The sequence below is a fragment of the Phasianus colchicus genome, chromosome Z (genome assembly GCF_987193195.1).
Source record: "Phasianus colchicus chromosome Z, bPhaCol1.hap1.1, whole genome shotgun sequence".
Classification (NCBI taxonomy): Eukaryota; Metazoa; Chordata; class Aves; order Galliformes; family Phasianidae; genus Phasianus; species Phasianus colchicus.
In genome coordinates this window covers 74,156,830-74,167,190 of record NC_143476.1, presented here as the reverse complement: position 1 = coordinate 74,167,190, position 10,361 = coordinate 74,156,830, and the positions used below count along the sequence as shown (strand labels likewise).

At 37.1% G+C, this 10,361-nt stretch overlaps 1 long non-coding RNA gene across 3 annotated transcripts; it reads right to left on the bottom strand.

Moving 5' to 3' along the window:
• Window positions 1–1,203: 1,203 nt before the first annotated feature.
• On the bottom strand, window positions 1,204–6,472 carry LOC149913083 (uncharacterized). Of its 3 annotated transcripts, none has more exons than XR_016462034.1 (3): window positions 6,219–6,472; window positions 3,387–3,496; window positions 1,204–1,594 (listed from the first exon to the last, which is right to left on the bottom strand). It is a non-coding gene; the product is annotated as an uncharacterized LOC149913083 (long non-coding RNA). The 3 variants fall into 3 exon arrangements; XR_016462033.1 differs by lacking the exon at window positions 6,219–6,472 and adding an exon at window positions 5,048–5,558; XR_016462035.1 differs by lacking the exons at window positions 1,204–1,594; window positions 6,219–6,472 and adding exons at window positions 1,996–2,499; window positions 5,048–5,558.
• Window positions 6,473–10,361: the final 3,889 nt, after the last annotated feature.

Below are 10,361 nucleotides of genomic sequence, written 5' to 3'. Positions count from 1 at the left end.
GGAAGACCTCCTCTTTTCAAGAAGACAACATCAAAGGGGAGAAACAATAATTCTTATAGATGTTAAGAAGGATTTCCTTTACTTTTTTTTTTTTCTTTTTTAATCTTCACGATGTTTAATTATGGTAGATCACTGGGACTCTTGCAACTCGAAACCCGTCAAGGCCACCAGGATCCCTAGTGTTAGCCTGAGCTATGCTGTAGCTATATGTGAAACCAGTTCTATTTCCAATTGCTCCCAAACTGTTGCTGGAATCCCCTGAACTATTGTAGCACCTGACTTGTTCCCTTATTGCCTTTCCCTTGCCCTTGGCTCCTGGCCTCAGGTGGAAGAGTCAGAGGAGTTGTGCGGGTCATCTGTCAGCACACTGAGCTCTGCTACTAGCAATGCTGCTGTATGTTTTCTCAGTTCAGATGAGCTCTAACGATTGGTAAAGCTAACAAATATCATCAGAGTCTGAGTACGTCTCTTCAAGTGAAACACCTTGCACTGTCTTATAGCAAATTAGTGTCAGTGGATTATCTGAATTTTTTATTGCATCCCTTTCAGGTCTTAAAATTATTTTCTTGTTCTGTTCTTATTTATTTTATTTTATTTCTTTGCAGGAACTGGATGAGTGTTTGCACAGAGGCTAAGATGGAAGAAAAAAAACCTTAATTTTCTCAGAGAATGCAAATGCTCCAGAGACACTCATCAGTTCAGCATGAGGTAATTTACTGATGAGAGACAAAAATCTGGATGCAGTGATGAAGTGTAGTATTAACAATTTTAAATAGTGAAATTATTACCTTTTAGGGATTTATCACTCAGTGCAATGTTAGAAAGGCTATTTTTCATGGTTGGTTTATTGTGCACCTCATGACTTCAACTTTTTGCACAAATGTGTGAAACTCTTGTGTAAGAGGTCTTGAGTGTTAGAAAGGGATTTGATTCATAAGCCTCAGCTCTTCTGTGAATTCCATTTCTCTGTACATATTTATATACAATTCAAATATTCATAAACTTTATAATTATAAACATATATGTTATACATATTTTATTATATAAAAATAATAACTTCCTCATTAATTTCCAGTGACTTCATCAGTACTAGATGATGAAATCAAGCCAGAGGAAGACCGTCATTTTGCAATTTTTATTTTTTATTTGCAGTATTTATTTTTATTCCATATCTTAATGATTCCAGCACTTGAGAAAATTCAAACAGAATAAATTAATATGGAGAACATTTGGCTATCAGGACTTAAGTTGCACTTGCATCTTTTTACTGAGATCATATGAGAAAAAGCCAATCTAGTTAGCCACAGCTTATTTGTGGGTTGCAGAGCTCACTCTTGCTGAAGTACTCTACTCATTTTTTACTCAGTAGTTTGTATTTCATCGGAAAATAACAGTGCAAGAAGTCTGCAGTCCAGCTAGTCCATCCTCTGTCCCTCACAGAGAGATGTCTTCCCAACTTGGTCTTAAATATCCTTCTTGACTTCTATGAGAGATCATAATCACTGCAGATCTTTTGCATTGTATCTGTGCTCAGGTTCCTGACGCTCCTGCTGACTCATTGGAAAGTCATAGAGCTTAAACTGTTTCCCTTCGCCTGTATGCAGGTTGGAGACAAGAGCAGCATCAATCCCCATAGTATTGGACAGATGCAATGGTAAGCTAAATGTGAAAAAAGCTCTAAAACATTGCAGAAAGAATTATTTCCAAATTACAAGATATTTTGTGTGGTTTTTTTCTTTCTTTTTCTTTTTTTTTTTTTTCCCTATCACTGTATCAACTGTTATCTCTTTGGAATATAATAAAATCAAATGTTTCTTTTCTGGCATGTTCAGCAATATGTTACTAATGCAGTCCTGATTCTAAAGGCTTTTGCAAAAAATCTGGATGACTTTTTCCCTCAAATTTTGTTATATAATATAATAATTTTATTTCCCTCCATACTGCTTGTTCATGGATGTTTTCTACGTATTATTTTAAAAGAGTCAACATGAATACTAATGCTGAAACTACTCTTCCCTTTCAGTATCTGTGTTGTCTGTCCATCTGTAAAGCAACTGTTCCAGTGATGAGAGTTTTCGTACCAGCTTTCTATGATGTATAGTGTACCATAAACACTATCACAGAGAAGTTCATTTCACTTCACTGAAGGGATAACTGATTCTGCATCAAATCACGCTGTCTGAACTCAGGGAAATTTAAAGCAAAAGCAGAAACCAAACCTTTACAACTCAAATACAACTAATTATGAGACTGACCGCATTACTTAAGTTGAATAAACTTGTTTTTATGTAGAGTTTCAGGTTGTGCATGTGCAGAAATGCTTCGGATTAGTCCAGGATCAGAAATAAAGTGTCTGTTTTAACAGTAGATGCATAATTTTTAGCTCATGCTTTAGGAAAATTGGTCTATTGCCTCATTAGTTCTTGTGTTGCTCTCTTACAGTCTTCTTTGTATTGAGTATTAATTTGAGTATTAATAGTGAGGATATATATGACAGATCTGTAGAGAGAGGAGATTTGAGTAATATTATGACTTTTTTTGCCTATTGATGAAAATCTTATCAGACTAAAAAAAAAAAAAAGATTGATGCTACTCAAGTTGAGCCTGCTTTGTAGAATCACTGAATGTAACCCAGGGATTTTAAAGCTTTCTAGCTGATGAGGGCCTTGTAGAAAATTTTGTAGCAGACAGTTGTGTGAACATGTGCATATGTAGGGCACTAGAGGTTTAAATGAAGAATCTGATGTAAAACAAGAACATTCCTTATCATAACAATAATTTATTAATGTAAATTATTAATTATTATTACCAAGACAATGATATCAATGAGAATAGTCAGTTGTGACATTCTGTAAAACAGATGAAATGGCTACTCCTTCAGAAAGTACCTTTACACACTGATCCCAGAGATAAAAACACATAGCCCACTGTGGGCATCCCCATTGTGTCTTACAAAGGCACAGTGTGTATGTAACACATTTAATGATTTTGTAAAAGATTTCTGGGAACATTATTTAGTGTTATTTTGCTGCTGTCATTTACTAGCCATAAGCCTATCATGGCAAGCATGTTGGCAGTATAGTTAAAAATGAGAAGGGCAACATAGGAGAAGATCACAGGGTCCTTTTTGAGAGAATGGTTATTTTTTGCCTCAAGGTGTAATGAGTAAATAATCACATATTGTTACAATAAATATTATTATATTGTGATAATAAATGACCTATTCTGTCCTTGTTTTGTGCAGTGTTGTTCTCTTATGCCTGCATTTTGTTGTGCTGCCAGTTTATGCCAATGTAAGGGGAGAAACTCAAAGAAAACAGGAAATACTAAAATTCTGGCAAGCTTGCACTTTCACATTATAACTCACGTGAGAGCCCTTGACTTACCTTTAGGTTAATCCAAATTCTTGTCATGTCTCTTCATGTTCCGTTCACAGTCTTAAACTCTGAAGTCAAATGTCCTACACTTAAATCAGCATAAACTCTTCAATTTAAAACTGAAAAAAAAAAAGGGTCATGTTTATAATTAGAATATTTTATGTTTTATATTCCATTCATTTCACATTTTCCCTTTGAGAAAATATGAATCCCTTTCCTTTTCTTCTCCCTAATTAATTTACTTAATAATAAGAAAAAGAAAAGTAACGAAGCTCATCTGTTTTATGCAGTATAATTAAAGATTCTTTGGGGAGTGGGAAGCACTATAGAGCCCAATGGCTAGGAGACTCACTAAGAAAATGAAAAAAAAAAAAAAAAGACACATAACCACACATGGAATTTGAACTCCTAGTCCAATTAATATTTATAAATTCTATGACAAAAGAAACAGTTTCCACAGGAGATAGTCCTATTCTAGACCATTCATTAGTTTAACAGATCTTCTATATCCCTGCATGTATCAGGGGTATTTGTATCCATGTCTCTTCCCTTCACATGAGTAAATTCATTTTGGATTAAATAGTGTAGGTAGGTAGGCACATGATTGCTTCAGTAGATGCATCCTTTTGAACTTTTTTTATGAGGCAAAGTCTGAAAGGTCTTTCTAAACGGTGGGCAGCAGTGCTGGTTTGGCCATGACAGATGGCCAATAAAAGGCAGTGATTCCTAAGCATTGGTACCCACTCAGTGTGTCTTCCCACCCTAATCTCAGCCCATATGCTTCAACCAAATACAACTCACACCTGGATGTAGAAAGCAGAAATGCTTGTTCTACCTCCTTTGGAGTCTTACAGAAATATATAAAGCAGCAAAGGCATAATTTGAATATCATTTAAATTAACTCATTTATTTTCTGTTGTTGTGCTTGTACCTGCCTGTGCAGAATCACAAAGCAGAATCTCAACTATACTATAAACTCCTTTTCAGAACCCCTTCATTCATCTGGTTACCAAGTGGCCAGCAACCTCCTCAAAGATGAATTGTGATCTTCAAAGTCTTTATTTAAATGCAACTATACAATGCTACATACATCTAAAAGGCTTCATAGGGGATTATTTTATTAATTTCAGAGGAAATTTGCTTAAGTTTTGAGCAGAAGGATTTTTTTTTCCCTATCTGTTACTGCTCTAATCAAGAATCTGAAATTCAAATTTTCTGCCTTAGTAATAAAGGTCGGTGCTTTCTAGTCAGTGTAATCTCATATATGAAATAAAAGACAGTAGTCCAATCAATGGAAAGATTTTGTTTTTTTCTGAAAAAAAATCTTTTAGTAATATAGCAGATAGATGAAATATACGTAAGAACTGTGTTGGCAGAGCTGAGGTATGCCGTGTTTACGTAACCACTTTCAGTGAATCAGTCTGTTAGATTTCAGAGAATGCATGAATGTTTGCACAAATTAGAATGACAAAACAAATACATTTAAACAGGAATCTAAGCCTTGCAAGTTCTCCTCCTTCTGGAATATTAAGGACTTATATGACCCAGAAACACAGTTTGAAATACATTTTTGGATCACACTTTCACAAATATGTAGAACTTTGCAACTCTGGAGACAATACTGAAAGTTCCTATTCTCTACATAATGAATAGATGTATGCGGGACTAACCTCTGGTACACCACCTGGGATGGCTAAATCTGATACTGTTACACTAGTTTTACAGCAGATCAAAAACTGGTCTTTGACATTTTGGGGGGAAAAAAAGAGAAAATTTCATATTTATACAGTCTCAGAAACATGAGTCACAGTCTGTGACTTTATCGTGAGAAAATATTTGTCAATTTAGCCATCCTGAAGCGTTTGAATTCTTTATCTGTGTTTTTTCATGATATAAAGAGCTGCTGTGTTTAACAATATCTGAATCTCAGTTACTATTCAGAACTTTGTATGCAAAATAGTTGGAATTGGCTGGCTAAACTGATTTAAAAGTGTAAAAATAATCTTACTGCAACAATATTTTATTAACAACGCTCAATATCTTTAGACTTAAGTTAGAAATAAAACAACTTTTCTTTTTAAAATTTTGTTTTGGAGATCCAACAGTGGTGCACAGTGTGTGCTGGTAACGAGTCAGCGCTTGCCAGTCATTGCCATGCTGCAGGATCTTAGATAACGAAGATATTTCCTGTTCGGTCAGGGATGTCACAGTGTGGGAACTGCCCATGAATGTTGGCTCATAATGCCAATCATTCCGACACCGCTTTATTCTGGTGTTTGAGATGCCAACTATGGGTTGGGTGCTGCTGAAGACTCCCTGGTTCTATTTCGGTCTTTCCCATTGACTCACGAACAAGGAAGTTAGGTAATTTTTTCTGCCTTTCATTATCTCTACCTTTCAAATAGATTTACTAATTAAAACCAGCCAGTAACATTTTACAAAATATACCGTTTGTCTGGAATACTATTCCCAGGTGTGAGCCACCTTTTGTTTGTTAAAACTCTCACTGACACTTCTATTTTTTAAAAAAAATTATTTGTATAAACATTTACTTTCCAAAATAAAATTTCTATTCACAGAAATATGTCTTGCAGTTAGGTTACCTCCTTGTGCTTCAATATTCTCTTAATTACACTAACTACAAATGGTCAAAAATGACAAAGAGAGGGCAAAATCTGCCACATAAATTTACTGCTAGATCACCAATCTACAGACTGGAGACAGCTGTGCTGTATGTTTGTGGGCATGGGAGTGAATCTGAAAGCTTATGGTTGCATTCAGGCGAGAAAGGATAAATACAAAAAAAGTGAAAAGTTTTGCAGGGTAAAAAGACCAACCTACCTCAGATACGTAGTGAATGATTTTCTGACGAGATGCATTTGAAGTGCCAAGACCATTTCCACTTGGACTGCTGCGTAGTACAGCGAACTACAAGTTCTGGTGTTCATGTGCCTCTTGTGTTGTTGACAATGCTTTACTGAATTACTCAATCTGCGGAATGCTCTGTTGCATATGAATTAATCTATCTAAAGGGCTCATATCCACAACCCAGCCTGCAAAAGAACTGACAAAATAACTTTATAAGTCATTAAGTGCTTGTGTGATCTGAAGCCAGACATAATTTTTCATAGTTAATAACTCTGATATTTCTGGAGCTGCTTGAAAATCTTGAGTAGCTTTTGATGATGCACTGAATGTGAATCTTGGTATTATTCCCAGGGATGAAGTGAGAGATGCCATGGGATAGAGTCAGCTGAGCTGGATGGGCTGCCAGGTTTAGAGGAACTTGTTGGAGATATATTTCCTCCCACATTATGGGAGCACTCTGGAAGTGCTCATCATATGCTTCTCCCCATGCCACTATTGCTGCTGATACAGAACATTTTCTATACAGGCATGGATGGGCAAGGCTCAGGCTGAAAATAGAGTTGATAGGGAATTTTTATCTCAGACCTCTGCAGAAGGTACAAGATGCCTTTCTTGTAAAATTGAAGATTTCTCTAGGAAAATACCATTATACCTGAAATATTTTGTTTTCTGTATAATAAATAAATTACCAAATAAAATCAAAACTACCCAAACTCTTCTATCTTGCATTGCTTCATCTCAGAAGAAATATTCTGAGTGGACTGAAGATATCTACTGCTATTTAGTTGAAGAATAGTTTATACTGTTTTTTATCACTATATTTAATGTAATACTGTCTCTCATATTGCAAACCAGTTTGACCCCTCTAGAGAAATACTGAGAAATAAAAATATAGAAAAATTGGAGGCCCTGGCATGGACAAATTATGTGTACTGGTGCTGAATTGACTGGAACACTTTATTAAGCAGGAAAAGCATGGTACGTAATTGGCCTAAAAATGGGATGATTTTCCAAAACTTCGAAAACATTTTAAAGAATTTGTATTTTGCCAAAAATTTTATTTTTATTATTATTATTATTATTATTATTATTATTATTATTATTATTTTAAGAATTTGTTCTGGTAGAAATCTCAGTGTGTATTGCTTTTAGAATCTAACAGATGAGGTGTGCCACCACAATTAATAAATTTGCTGAGCACTGTGCTGATACAAGAGCTATTCCCTCGAGTACATTACATGCAAACGTCCAAATGCTTTCATTTGCAGTTTATAGCCCAGAGTGCCCTGCTGCTCTCGGCAACACCGGAGATGAGGCAGCAGGTTACATCAGCTTAATATGAAAGGAATGTCCTCCTTAGCAACACAGGAGGCTGAGCTGTTTCCGTGGCATTTTAGCACAATTGGCAGGGATGCCAAGTCGTGGTGCTGAAGCTCTCCTGAGTGACAGGCTGGTTCTTTTTGTGCTCCCCAAGTGGCAGCACTCCAGCCACATGCTTCTCTGGGGCTGCAGCCGCCTGCTGCCCTGCCCAGCTGCTCCCTGTGTTCTCAGCATACCATCTGTGGTGCTTCCATTCCTCTTCATGGTGGTGTGGTGGAGCGTTCATTTCTCACCTATCAGTGTCTGCTGTGTTTTCCATTAAATTACCTGACACAGAGCTGCTGGCAGCCCATGGTGAGCGTGTTGCACTGCAAGTATTTAAACAAGTGCTTATTTACACGCCATGAGCACTGCTTCCCTTCTAAGCTCACTGGAGGAGGGGAAGAGCTCTTCTGTGCCATTTTAGATAATTGCAGCAATTCAGCAGTTAAAAACGGCTCAACAAATGTTCTTGCTGTTCTGTGGGAATCTTTATGTCCATTTTTTCATCCACATATCTGAGTGGGAAGAAAACAATTTTATTCTGATTCAGAATAATTTACCCATGACTATGCCTAGCTCACACTTGGATAATAAAACTGGGGTTCACAGTGGAATGCAAGTAGGGGGCTGTTGCAAATGAAACCATTCATTCAACAACAAAAAAGTGGAATATGAAATTATTTTGCTAGAATATGTGGCACATAAAACCACAGAGAGTGAATAAACAGTTCTATGTGCCTTTACCAATGGGTTTTTTGATGTCATTGTTTCTTATTTTTTGTGCACAAAAACCATTAAAGAAGAAAAGCACGATCAAGTAAAATATACTTCATTGCCCCCTAAAAAAATGTTTTATCATTTACAGACATTTTAGATAGCTATTAGAATATAAAATATAACAGCAAAACGTGTCATGGTTTAATGATTTTTGGTTGTTGGTATTCCACATCATAACATCATGTAGTGCACTGGGAGTTAAACTCTTAATGCTCCAGTTCTGGGCACCTGTCCGGAAGAGAAGAAGAACTACATACCCCAGGGGCTCTGCAGTCAGAGGGGAGATATAACCCCTGGCAAGGCCACCTGATGTGCTCTTCTTCATCGGCTCTCCTCCTGCTGCTCAACCGGACTGCGCATCTCACCTCACTGTTATGGTGAGGCCTTTCCACCTTTCAGACACTTTCTCTCATTGTATTTGATTGGCTTCAATTCTAATTATATTGTACTATAGTGGGTTATCTTCCATTCCGATACTATATTTAGTAAATTTGTTTCTCCTCAGATCATTGCTGCTGTTTTTAATGATTTTGGGGTCACCTGTTTCCCTTTTCTGGAGGCGTGGATTTTATGAAATCTCTCCACCCTTCTAGTCACAGAACTGGGCTGAACCAGCCCGTAAACCACTGACAAAAGGACAATTAGCATGCCTTTATTAAAAGAAAATTAATTTAACTGGGAACAATGGGCTTAAATTCCAGTAAACACTCAGAAGTTGATAGTAATGCTCAAAGATGTAGATGGCAGGTGATAAGATAGTGATAGATTTGTGCCTGTTCTGTGGACGTGAAATGTCTGTGCTGGCCCAGGACAGGAGCTAATCTGTTTATTGTATTGATGGTGTTTAGCAGATCCCTGACTCCTGTGACCAGTTCTATTGCACTGCACACATATGGAATGCTCTTTTGGGATCCTGCACGGGCCTTTCAGTTTTCACCTTTTCAGCTTTTTCCTTTTGCATGGCATTTGAGCATGATGTTTGTTTCCCATGAGTACTCTGACAGAAGTATAAAATCTCAATCCTGATACACAAGGCTGCCTTCAGCATTGTGAGCAACTCTTCCTCACCTCCTAATATCGCAACATGTCAACCAGAAGTGCTCATGGTCTTTGAAATGAACACCTATGAAGAGAACGATTTCCCCCATTGACAAGCCCTCCACAAGTGCAATTCATCTCCACATTCCAACAGAGTTGTCTGTGTCTCTTTCCCTCTGTATCATCTGATCAGCTTCAGTGATGGTGCAGAATTGCTCAGCTAGGAGCACCAAACTTGCATCCTTTTCACTGCTTCTTGTTGTCTGGCATTATTTCACCAGATAGTACATCAAGTATTATCTCTGGGATCGGTGTGGCAGCACTGGTAGCCACAGCAGTGGAACATGACAATAGGCAATCACTTTTATCAGCAGGAGGTGCTCATTACATGAACGTTATTCCAACTGATTTTTGTAGATGACTTTAAACACTTTAACATTAAACACAAAACACTTTGTTTTGGAAATCAAGAGAGCAGAAGAAGCTCTTTCCTTGGAGTAGGTCCTTTCAGTGCAACAGTTCAAGATACTCTTGAACAGGGGCAAGGAAACACAGAGACAGAGCAAAGTCTTTCAGGAAATTGCTCCAGATTTCCCTGCTTAATCCCAGTGAGCACATCTTTGGGGTGAGAATGGCAAAGTATGTGCATATTCAGCCAGGAGATATAAACATCGGTTAGAATGTGAATGACTGCGCACAAGACACAAATGCAGCCCAGGCTTTTTAGGTAAGTAGTGAAAATACACACACACACACACACACACACACACAAAAAAAAAAAAAAAAAAAAAGGAAAATCTGGCAATGACATTTTATTCTTCAAATTTTCTCCACAACTTTTATTACTTTGAGGAAAACACCACATTCAGATTTAAATATTTCCTATAAAGCTGAATATCTTGTGGGTACAAGAACAAAACACACTACCAATGTTTTCTT